Source organism: Thunnus maccoyii, chromosome 4 (assembly GCF_910596095.1).
Source record: "Thunnus maccoyii chromosome 4, fThuMac1.1, whole genome shotgun sequence".
Taxonomy (NCBI): domain Eukaryota; kingdom Metazoa; phylum Chordata; class Actinopteri; order Scombriformes; family Scombridae; genus Thunnus; species Thunnus maccoyii.
Window position 1 is genome coordinate 10,460,687 of NC_056536.1, and position 13,216 is coordinate 10,473,902.

The 13,216-nt window shown below is 38.7% G+C and overlaps 1 protein-coding gene across 1 annotated transcript in view; it reads right to left on the reverse strand.

Annotated features, from left to right (window-relative positions):
* Window positions 1-5,088: 5,088 nt before the first annotated feature.
* Window positions 5,089-13,216, reverse strand: part of bsna (bassoon presynaptic cytomatrix protein a) — a 131,748-nt gene continuing 123,620 nt past the window's right edge. The window contains exons 15-16 of the mRNA XM_042408356.1: window positions 12,859-12,949; window positions 5,089-8,124 (exon numbers count right to left, since the gene is read on the reverse strand). The gene's annotated coding sequence lies outside the window, so the exon portion shown is untranslated. The remainder of the gene's footprint in view (window positions 8,125-12,858; window positions 12,950-13,216) is intronic.

The following is a 13,216-nucleotide window of genomic DNA, read 5'->3' on the forward strand; positions in this document are numbered from 1 at the left end:
TGAACACAACACACATCTTATTACCTTTTAAAGGATATGTTCACAATTTTTCAAGCCTGTCTTTAAACAAATAGTCAGGTACAACATGGTTTTCTGGCTGTTATCATCCCTCCTGTTCATACTGACCATTAAGAGATCCCTTCATAATGCACCTCTAATGCAACAAAAGATGGGGAAGCTAATCCACTGTTCTCCTTCTGTGGAAAAATGTAATTTTTAAGTTTATCTTAAGTTAATGAGCCTTTAAGCAACTGGGTATCTTCCACAGTCCTTTTGGTGTGAAATGTGTTTCAACAGGAAGCGTTTTCTCACTGAGCTGCAGTGAAGGCTGGCTTAGAAACATAAAGAGGTGATTATATACTAAAATCACTGCCAAAAGTATTTGTAATTAATGAACTTAACCACAAAGCAATTGCCACACAGACAACGTGAGGTATCTGGGGTCCCAAAACAATTGCCCAGTTTTCCCAGTCGTTAATTCAGCCTCAATACTGACAGAAAATGCAGGGTTTAAGTAACTGGTCATTCCAATTTATGTGAAAACTAGGACAACCCCCCCCCCCCCCCCCCCCCCCCCTCCCCCTCCAAAAAAAAGCTTCAGTGCTAAATAATTATATTTCCTGCTCCCCCTTGTGGATAATTCTTTAAAAGCAATTTTTTATGCTTTGAGCACCACAAATGAAATTCCTCCTTCTTTCACCTCCAGTGTGTTGTGGTGGAGGCAGAAATCTCATTTCTCCAAACCATTTTTTGTAATGTGGGTAGATTTAAAAATTCAGATTTACATATGATGATACACACATACACACACACAGTATGGCAGCCTATTGTGGGATGAATTAAACTCATGATGCAGTAAGAAACAAAAGAATAACTTGCACAACTGTTTTTTTGTTTTTATGTATTTGTCTTTTATTTATTTTTCCTGATTGAAATGTATTGTAAGGTCATAATTTGTCATTCATCACATTACATGGCATGATGCACCAGGTCTACTACACCCATTTACAGGAGGAATACACGGAAACATACACAAGGTTTTACAATGGGGAAACAGGAAGTTTAGCTCATTGCACTTACAACAGTGAATGGAACATTTTGTTGTCATTTTTAGGCTCTCGACTTTTTTCTGTATTATATTTTCACCTTCTTTTTCTTCTTTCAATTGGGTTATTTTTTTTTTTTCTTTACACATCTCCATCATTCAATTCACCCCATCTCTACATCAGTCTGTCCACCCCAAAAATTACATGGAAGCCAGAAAATTTCCCTTTTTTTTGTTTTTGATGTCATCTCGTTTTACAAACACAACATGTATAGAAACTCTACACAGACCAATATGTTTTTTATTTTTTTTTTTATATCCGAATACAACTTTTTTTTATCATTTTTTAACAGTCTGCACGAGCCAGCCACATACGTACACAATGCAATTTTTGTAATTTATTATTCAAATCAACAACTGCTCTGGTTTGTTATGTAGTTTTTGTTAGTTTTTATACACAAAAAGCACAAGTTTGGGCAGCGAGGTTCAGGCTTGCATACGCTCCAGCTTGTGTCGCTGTGTGGTGTGCAAAGGCCTCTCTCGTACCCGTGTGCATGTGTGTGTCTGTGTGTTCGTGTTGTGGTATGTTAGCATCTTTGAGATTTACATGTTGTACAGAACATGTCCTTCATGGCAATTACATGTTGTTGTTGTTGTTGTTAGTTCAAAGCGGACTCTGGTTGGTTCTCATCTGGTATTTACACTGGAAAAAAGATGGCAGCCTGTGAGGTGGGAGGTCAAAGAGGTTCAAAAGGTCAAAGGACGGGTAGGGAGGGTGGGGGAGGTGTCCAGGTCATGCACTTGTAATTTTACTTTGATGATTCATTACAGGTGAAAGATGAATAAACGCTCCCTGATGATTTTACGGTGAATGATGGACTTCGTAGTTTTTCTCTCATGGTTTTGTTTGTTTCAGCATTCTCTCTCTCTCTCTCTCTCTTCTTACAACCTCTCACCTATGAAACATTTACTTTTTCTATATTTATATATTTCATGAATTTCAAAACCTATCTCCGGTCCTACTATATGTCGACTGTCTGTACGACCGACAGCAAGAGCAGTGGTGACAGTTTCTACACTACGTACTGTACAAGCACTGTATGCTACCTTTTTGGTTAGAAACACACACACACACAGCCCGGGTTTCCATTCTAAGCTGCATTTAAATACAGTCGGCTCAAAGAAGTTCCGTTTTTAACTCTTTGTGTCAGTTTTTTCTTTTGTGGCTGTACAATCAGAAAAGAAAAAGGTTAATTCAAAGACAAAACGTCTGCACAGATCTGAGAAACATTTGCACAAACAAGTCAAAAACCTAATTCTGAAACCAGATCATTACCACAAAGGATCAAAAATCTGATTCTCTGACTGTGCATAAATGCAGCCTTATTGCTGAGACTTTGATGTCGGATTCAAAGACTTGTTTAGCCGCTGAGAGTTTTCTCTTTCTGGCTTCATGTCTGTAAATCTGACCCTTTGTGTTCTATTGCAAACTAATAAACACAAGAGTTTTGTTCCAAAACACATTTTTGATGCAAAGTATATTCTAATTTCAAAACCTCATAGTTTTATAAATGCAGATTTTCACTCACTCACACTCTGTTTTTTGGGGGCGACATACTTGAAGAATTTCAAATTGTGATTTGCAATCTTGATTTGGAACATAACTCCAAGTTTTATTTGTTTTTTATTGTCTATATTTGTGCTTCAAACACCTCTGAAAATCCAGGCTGTGGACTGGTGATTTTGCCCACTGGTGATTGCTGTGGTCTCAACTGAAGTCCGTTCTGTTCCTGGATATACAGACACCTACAGAGTATAGACAGAGACCACTGCTGGCTGGAGGGCAGTAACAGGATGGCTTTCTTCAGTGACCAGTATTGTAGTATAAAAGCCCTTGCTGCTATGCATATTTAAGTCACCTTCAGTGGCTGTATTCACACAGGAGCAAAAACATGTGACATTTTGAACACGTTTCGACACAGATCTTATTATTTACTTTATGGCTGTGTAATTCAAATATTACACATTCCCTCTAGTTAACAGCAGCCATGGGAAGATCATATCTGTGACCTAAAGTGTTGAAAATCCCGTCTGTTGCACCTGCATAAATCTATCCATTATTTTCTATTGTCTTTTGAACATCTCCATCGTGATGCTGCATTTAGTGTGTACTTTCCTGAGGCAAAAGTGATTGAGGAACATTTTACTGAACTTTTTTTTTTTTTAAAAACTTCCAAAAAACATACGACATACAATAGAGGAAGTTGGTATTAATTTGGGTGACTTTAAACTCTCTCTCATATTGTTTGTTCTACTTTGACACTTGTTGTCTAATTTAAGCTTTTGTGGTGAAGTCACTGATCTGGTGGCAGTGTACAAGTGAAGTGGTCTCTCCAGACTCGGTGCTGTCTGGTAGGGCCACATGCAACTTAACAGACTGAAGGAGAACGACCCGATCCAAACAGAACCAGAATAATCAGACTCTTAATCCTGAAGCTGAATTTCACTCTACAGAAGCCAAAAAAAGGAGGTTTATTCTAACAAGTATTATGACCACTTATCTTGTACGTAAAGAAGGCTGAGGGAAAATTACATCAGTAGATTTTGAAAGTTGAGAAATTTCACCTCTGAAAATTAAAAATCAATTGCTTGTGTTACACAAGAACCAGAAACCTACAATGTCTGAGTTTCTGAGATAAAATAAACTGGATTGCAGATTTTTATGTTTAGGCAGACTCAAAAACTGTATCCTCTACATTGTTTTTTTTTTCAGATTTACAGAGTCCAGACAATCTGATTATTGTGGTTGTGCATAAATCCAGTGATAGATAACATCTGTATAAACATAATTTCTCACTCTTTTATATGACTATAGATTTCAATCCTTAATCTCTCTTCTGTCTTAAAGCCCAGCAAGCTTTTTATCCCCTCTCAGTATGATAAAATAAATTCTTAAATAGATAAATCATCTAATAAATGTTTCACAAAAAAATAAATACTAACTTCTTTTACACTGTTTCACTGACTTGTTAGGCTGCTGTAGGAGTTGCAAAGGAGTCGGGAGTTCATTTCAAATTTGTATCTTTGCAAATAACTTCTTTATAATTGCAGTGCTGCAGCGTGCTGCTACCAAACCTGCAACTAAAAAAGATTTTTTCCCTCCTCTCTGGAGTACAGAAATCAACGTTCCACGGTGTATTTAGCTTATAAATCTTATGTCTTAGCAGTGGCGTGGCAGTGCACCTTCACACACACACACACACACACACACACACACACACACATACACACACACACACACACACGCGCGTGCGCACATGCACACAAACAGTCACTACCACAGTGGTTAATTCAATTTAGGAATGCCTTGAATAGTGCTTCCCTAGCAGCCTACAGCAGTGTTTTAGTCAAATATAATCTATAAATTTTAGTATCTATAATGTGTATATATTTGAATTTGAACTGGTTTTATATAAACATCTTTTTAAATGCTTCTCTCTCTGTAAAACAACAATAAGTGCACATTGAGGTACCCGATCACTATGAATTTTGAGCTATGGTCATCAGAATAAAAAGAAAAGAAAGGAGGAGCTTTTCTTCTTCACCCCTGAGCAGACACAAACCACATTAGGGAATATACTGAAATCAGTTTTTTTTATATAAATTATATATTATATATAGTTATATATGTTTATCTTTCTCTATAAATTTCTGGACAATGTTTCTGTATATCAAGTTAACCCCTGCTTAAACCAAAACAAAACAAGATGGCTGTCAGCTGCTCAGGTGTGCTCATGACAGCAGGGATCTATCGCTGTTCTTGCTCGCTGCCTAGTTCTTCTTAGTTTTATGGGAGAGACATTGCAAATATCTCTTATAATAACCAGCACATGGGGCTACTGCTTATTGTGTAGCAATTATTTCTAACAGTATGGACATTTTTGTGTTCATTTTTATGCAGGTTCCCATTAAAACACATTATTGTCAAATGAGAAATTAATGAGAATTGACTTCTCTAAAACAAAACAAAAAACCCCCCCAATAACTTTGTTGGCAGGCAATTTTTGGTATTTTGAAGAATTTCTACTTCATTAAACATTTTAATTGGAAGCAGAGGGATGCAACCCTACCGTCTCCTCATTTACCCTTCCAGCTCTGAAGCCATGATCCTTCCATTTCCCAGCTGTCATGAACACACCATTAGAGAGAGCCTTTGGCTGTAGAGATTCCCAGTTTGGGAGGGGAGGGGACCCTGAACACAAGTAATATAAAGACCCTTCTTATTATTATCTAACTTACAGGTGACCTACTGTATATTACACACAAACAAAGAAAGAAACAAAGAATCTCCTTATTTTGATCTATGACAAATGCCAAAATAAAGCAATCTTGATATAAGAACAACTGAGGTATGATAAACAATGACTGTGTGTCTGTTTTCCCATTTGTGTTTCACATCCCATTTCTTTCCTCATGTTTCTGTTTTCCAAATATGATTCATTGCATAGAACGACTGGAGATGAGAGGTCGCCTCTTCTGCCCACCATATTTGCTGTGGTTGAACTCGTGTTTGTCTTGTTTTCTTTTCTTTTCCACATTGGATGATGGCCGTTAAATACACGCATACAGAACCCCCACACACATACATACAAACATTAGGAACAGAACAATATAGAGGTGACTTTGAGGTTTTCTGCGCCGGGCGGCATGCGAAGGTTCCCAGCGAGCGTTCACACAGACAATATACAGCAGAAGTTGGTTGGTTCGTTGGTTTTGCTGAAGGCCTCTCAATGTTTGGCCCGACAGTATGTTTTGAGTACCGAACCGCAGATCCCACAATGCACTGCAGGAGCAACAGCAGGAGAACACTGACCTGAGAAGTTTCCATGACAACTGACAGTCTGAGAGAGGGGTTCAGGGGTTGGGTTACAGGTCTGGACGCCACCACGATAGAAAATGAAAAGTTAAAAAAAAGGCGAGTGACTTCGTGACACAACCAAGTGTGTTATTTTTGGTTCCTCAGTCACAGGAGTGCTGATTTTTTTTTCCTTTTTGACACCATTTTCATGTGTGCTTTCACGTGCACTGTGCACATTTGACAGAGTGAAGACACATGCTGATACACACTGATGTGTACGGAGCTCAGCTGAGCTTTTTGCAGACTACCAATAAACGTCCATCTTGGAGGGTCCGATGGATCACATCGAAACCCAAACCCCTGCAGGTGACGACGTCAAGTTCAGTTCTGCCGCGATGTGTGACTGGTCTGCTTTTCAGTGCCTCTCTGCTGCCCTGCAGTGCTTTCAGATCAGACTCCAGCTGGATAATACAAGCAGCCAATCACTCCGATCCACTGATTGATTGACGACGCTGATGTCTCACTATTGGTTGGAGGAGAAGATCTGGGTGGTACGTGTTGTTTATAGCTCCTGCTCTCTGATGTATTAGTACAGCAGTAGTAAAATATTGGAGTAGGTTTGGTGGTACGTTTTTAAGTCAGACTTGAGCGGTACATCAGTGGTAAGTTAGACAGACGGAGGCAACACGTTTCTGTTCCACCAACTACTGAAATGACACAAGATTGTGCTCTTCCTTATCTCTTACTCTATTGCTTTTATAATTATTGATAATAAATAAGAGTCTGAAAATTGACAGGAGGCATGATGAAGGTAACAAAACATTACAAAACATAAATTAATGAAAAATAATATCACAAACAATTATCAAAACCAAAGTTAATTTAAAAAATATAAATCAATCTCACTGTGGCCAGTGTTCCAGCTGATATTACTACATAAAAAAGGCTGTGATGGAAAAAAAAAGTGTTTGGGGGATGTAATAAAAAATATTTTTACTTAAAAATAAAACATTTAAAAATGGTTAAGGCGATATTGGTAACCTGCAACGTAAAAACCAGGCAAATAACTAAATTATAAAAAGAACACAAGAGGTGATAACCTACAACGACATGAGAAATATCTGAGAGCCAAACATGGAGCAGTTGGAAAAACTCCCATCACCACAAGCACTGCAGGTAAATGTTGTCTTAATGGCTTTGTAATGGCTGAAAAACAACCCAACCACATACGGCTTCACTCTGAATACCACCGAAAACACAAAAGACTCGTCTTACTCCTGTGTGTTGCTTCAGAAATCTCTCTTCCTTGTTACTGTTTACGTCGTCTAGCTAAGATGTGTTTCCCAGTGTCTTTATGGCCTCTGTTAAGTAACGATGAACAGTGTAAGGTCTTGGATATAAAGTTCCATGCATTCCAAATTCCTACTTTTTTTTTTTTCAATCCGCTATACATTTCTTTAAAGACATGGCAAGTTGAGGATTGTTGGGCAGGGATTAGAAAGAAAGAAGAATCGGCATTCAAGAAATGCAGAGAAGTGAGGAAGAGGAGGAGCAAAGGTTTTAACAGTTCCAATCTGGAATGTAGATAGAAACAGAGGAAACCGTGGAAAGAGATGCATGCCGACACAGTTGTTCTCTGTGCGACGGCTGCATCGTTGTCATTGTCTTATTCATTCAATGTGACATTTCCATTTCTCGATTTCCTTCTCAACAGGTGATGAAACAAGAGGTCTTTAGTACCAGAAAAACCTGCAGTACTTCAGCTAGTTTCATTCCATTTTCCCTGCTCTTTTTTTCCTTTGAAGAGAGATAGGAAAGAGAAGAGAGCCTCGTTTGTTGCTAGTTTGAGCACAGGACTGTGAAATCGAGGATCCTAGCATGCCACCAAGCCTGTGGTGAAGCTACCGTTTCCTTTATACTCTTAGCAGGAAAAAGCAGCTCTCATATAAATGGTGGAGTCGTCAGCATACAGGCGTAGAACTGCATCACCCCTTTGTTTCCTTCCATTGAAGCTGCAGTTAAATCCACGTAGTGGCAAAAACCCAAACTTTTTCTTTGAACTTTTGGCCGCCAGTTGCTCTTTTGTAACGAAGGGGCAGAGATGTGTCTAACTGCTACAGGATGGTTTTAGGACTCCACGGTAGTTGGGGTCGGTTCTTTGGCTGGGGATGCTGGATGACGAGGGTAGTCCTCCTGAAGATAAATGTTGGCTTGGAATGATCTGTGGAAAAACAACATTAATGTAGTCAAAAATACTGAATATGACTTATTGGATGCTGCCTCTGTGTGTTTAAAGTTATTAATTACACACATATTATTATATAATAATAATACTGATAAGAATGACAAAGATACAAAAGAAGCCTGTCTACTCACATGAAGGTTGATGGCAGTATAGAGTTGTATTGGTGTAAAAATGAAGTTGGCCACTAGATGGCATATAAGTATAAGACATGAAATGCTGATGTACAGTACATATGAAGCGCTCTCAGTTATCCAGCTCATGAGATTTTTGTCATTAGAACTTCGGACAACTGTATTTCTGATCTGATCAGATTCGATTTGGCAAAACAAAGCTTCTCTTAATTTTTCCATAAATAAAATGGGAGACATATCCTGAGGTAATAATGGAGATTACATGTATATTAGTTTATTGCCCTTGATTTTCATTTCTTCCATTGTATGTATACTGCTTTTTTAAATTTCTGTAATGCCTTGTTTCTGCATCCATCTGTATTAACTCATTTTATTTGTGCCAGTATTTTGTAATATTTGTTTTCAAAGGGGTTACATATTCACCATTGCATTCACAGTATTAGTGCAGCGAAGGGTTCTTGCTGTACAATACCTTTGTTGTAAGAATTTAAAAGTCATTTCTGCAGGTAGACCTGGGAAAGATGCTTGTCAAATCAAAAAGTTTTCTGTTTGCTAATAAAATTGAAAGTGTCTCATATTTGTGTTTAGAAAGCTCACAGTACACAGGCATCTGTCTTCAGTCATTCATCTTTGCATATCAGCATCTGGTCAGATTTTTCATTTGTTTATGAAAGGAAGATTCTACCATCGGATCTGTCTACAATTGTAGCTGCAAATAACAATAATCATGATCTTCTGAGGCAGCTGTTGGAGAAAAGCGATGTCTGTGTCTCTTATAGGATTGATTTCTCCTTTCATGATTGAATAGACATCAAAGCTGAAAATCATGCTGTCTTTTAAACAACAAACAACAAAAAGAGTCAAAGATATAAATGGTACTTTGGAAAAGGCCAAATTTTAAAACATTGTTCACATGCTTTTAGTGAGCATTTCCAGCAGGAACCAGCTGTACTAGGCAGCAGGAGATCGAGGTCAGAGATATTCCTGACATCTCCAGACACATTGACAGCCTGTGCTGACACAGCACCTGCCAACATAATGGGAAGGACGCATGTTATGTTGCTGCCTGAAATAACACAGGAATGAAGTCACTTGTATGATCTGATTTGCTTCACAGCTCTGTGGTAGAGGCCTTTCGTAATGCAAACTGGTAGTGCTTAGTGTTCTTTGTCTTAGTAGTTGTTCAATGAAAATGTATTTGTAGGCTACTTTTGCAAACTGGGACCTCACAGACCTCTTTCCTTCTTTAGGCTAACAGGGCAAACAGAATGAGTGAGCGCTCCACTGTATATATAAATACTTCAGTAATTAGACCTGATGCAAAACACCTGTGTACTCCAACGAGCTCTGCCTGGAGCCGCTGTGGCCTCCAGTGTCTCTGAGATGTACTGTTTTTCAACCCTGTGTCCTACTAATTACATTTATATGCAAATATTCTGCATTAGCAATTTAGGTTCTGCATTCAGTGACATTACAGGAAGTAGAGTGAAATTTATATGGTGCAGAGAAAAGAAAGGCTGTTGAGGTGTGGATGGTGACAGGTGTATAAGTCCACACTGATGTTACAACTTCATGTCCTGTCTCAGACGAGTAGTTAACATTTCCATTTTTATTATTTAATACTCAACTTACCCAAGTGTTTTTGTTTAATTTAACTTCCAAAAATTATGAACTTTCTCATATATTGAGGAAAACATTCTGTAAGCCTTGTTTCATCTATTTTGTTAATGCAAAACAGTTATTATTCTTATTCTTATTCTTATTCTTATTCTTATTTATTCATATTTATTTCTTCGACAAATCAGCTTTGGGAGTCTACAATCACATGTCCATATTTTCTTGTTCCCTCCATTAACTCCTGTTTCCTTGTAGGTACCAAAATGGATATATGTATCTTAAAAAAAATAAATAAAAAAAAAAATCACTGCTTTCTGGTTTTATTTCCCACTGTGCCTGACCCAGATTAACTGCTCCAAACATGCTGTATATTTATATGTCGCCCAGCACCAGACTTAATCTGTTCCAGTGAACACAGACCCCCAAAGGGCTGGTACACAACACACAACACACAACACAACACGCACACAGGCACAATGACGCACACAAAGATGTATGAATATATGCACACACACACACACACACACACACACACACACACACACACTGGCTGACTCACTGGACATAGAGAGGAGAGAGAAAAATGGAGGGGGGAAGCCAAAAAAAAAAAAAACCCCACTATATGGCCAGAAGTAAACGGACACCAGTTAACAATTGCCACTTTCTTGATATGCCTGGACTCCAACCCAATCCAACACTTTTGGGAAGAACTGGAGTGCTCACTATGAGCAGAACTTTATCGCCCAACATCAGTGGCTGACTTCACTAAACGGGAGCAAATTCCTGCAACCAGGCTTCAAAATCTTGTTGAAAACCTCCCAGAGGACTGGGGGCCGTTAGAAGCAAAGTAAGTAATTTGGTCATATAGTGTAAAAGGGAGCAAGCAAGAGAAAGCAATGAGGGACACGACAAGCAAGAAAGAGACAGACTGGAGTTGAGAGAGCAAGACATTTTTCTCCTTGGGGGTAGGGGGCGTGAAAGAGAAAGTACTAATGGCAGGGACGGAGAACAAAAAGAGATTGTTACAGTAAAGTAAAAAGACACGCAGAGAGAGAAAGAGAGATGCTTGACAGGCAGAGGAGAACGAGGAAAGACAGCATGAAAGTGAGAGAGATGAAAAAGAAGAAAGAGCAGTGATGTTTGACAGCAGAAGCAGAGAGAGTTCTCTGCTGCAGTCACAGGAGGCGGTTAGTCAGCGCATGGCTGCACAGCACACAGAAAAACACACGGTCCAGGCTCGGTACATTATCTTTTATTGCACATATGCAACACGATGAAACACAATAGCCTCACCAATGTCTGTTCACCGCCCCACTGTGCATCAGAAGCTTCAAAAACCACAGTACCAAGGCAAATAGGCGGCACTTCGAATGAATAAAAAAAGCATGTAACAGATTTTCCTAACATAGCTGCTTGTATTTTTATAGCTCCAACTCACAAGACATCTTTACTACTACTACTCTACATCCTTTATTAGAGATGCCACATGCCATGAAATGAGCTGACATCACTCTTAAACATTAAACTGATTTGCATTGGCGTTTTGCATTGGCTGAACTTATCTGTAAACTGTTTACTGTCAACATATTTTATATATTTTGCTAAGATATGAACTCCTGGCAACTAAAGCATGATTACCTTTTTTATAGTTTTGTTTAGGCGACTCAGGAAAGCTGGTGGTTTGGGTCAAATATCGTTGCTTTGAAGCACCAAGTGGGGTGTTAACTTTTTGTTTCCTGAACCTTTTTAACACATGTTAAAGGAGTTGAAGATAATTCATATCAGAAGCCAATCAGAGCTAATACTCGGGTGTTTAGAAGGTTATTTTTGATTAGTTTCAAACAAACTCGACTCTCCTCTCTTCACTGTGAATTGTTTATCTCGCTGGTTTATATTTAGGCCTCGAGGTCTTTAGGTGTTCGTCACACCTCAGAGGCAAGTCTGACTTCTGTGATGTTGTTATCAAAGTGTAGATGAATGAACCCAAAAATATGCCATGACTATTTCTTTAACTTTAACAGGCCCTAAAGTGGAACGACATCACAGTCAGAACAACGCAAACAAATCAGGTGCTCTAAGAGACGTTTCAGATGATCAGTCTTGCGGGAAATGGGGGATAAAAGGCAAACACTGGTACCAGTTTAAATTCATTTCTGTGCTGCTTTGTTTCATCAGAAACCAAAATGAGCTGAAAGCCTAATTCTGACTCTATTTGGAGTTTGATGTTTTCATTGTCAATTTACTCTAATAGGTTAAAATGATGCAGCGCTTCATAAATCACTGAAACGCTCTTGGAACAAGACTGACTTGTGCTGATTTGTTTCTGGCTGAGCTGACTGGAGGCTTTTAAAAGGCACACAGCCCAGTGATGTGGAGCGGGCCGCAATATAACAGCTGCAACAAAACTGGCTTCAGACTGCGCTGCAGGAACAAGCAACACAAGTCTCCACATGACAAAAATGGAGATGGAGAATTACAGATGTACAAATAAATGTCCAGGAGAAATAAGCTATAAGGAAATTACGATTGTGCTCCGAGTACAGGACTTCTTTTCTAAGAGTTGTCTTTGTCCTCAGAATAATTCTTCATTTAAAAGAAACATATTGAGTTTTCGGGTGTGCTGAGTCATCCTGCAAGTCCAGTTACTGCTTAATATCACATGATCTGGATTATGTGAAAACTATAAAGACAGACTGTTTGATTAACTTATCCACCAACAGTATACAAAATCGTAGGATTTGCACATGTCTGACTTTAGTGCCTCCTAGTGGTAGTATCAAGAAAGACGCTGTGGCATACAGCAGTACATACTTAATAAAATCAGTATTATAATGACAGGTGAACACAAATTATATACTCGATGTTTAGATTTTAACTTTGTAAAACAGAATCAGGAGTGTGGTTTTCTACAGGTGAAAAGGAGCTCAATGGGATCAATTAGGCAAAGTAAAAGGTAACTTACTGTCTGCCTGCCAGAGAGAGCAGCGTGTTCTCTCTGCCAGTGTGCTCAGGCCTGAGACATGAAGTATCCGGAGGATTACAGTCCTTGTTGGCTGCAAGAGGAAGCAGCAACATTTTAGACTGCATGTTTTTCTTAATAGAAACATTCACCGTCTGATACCTTGTTGAATGTTTGTGTAATTAGCGTTCACGGCAAGATCCAAGTCGTTATTATGACTGGGAAACCTTTTCTGATGTGTTTGATTTGAAGCTTAATAATAGAGAAGTGCCTGAAACAAACATGGATTCCTCATGTCAGCTTAAGTCCATTGTTCAAGGTAATTAAACCCACATCCACTGCATTTTTAACCCTTAACATG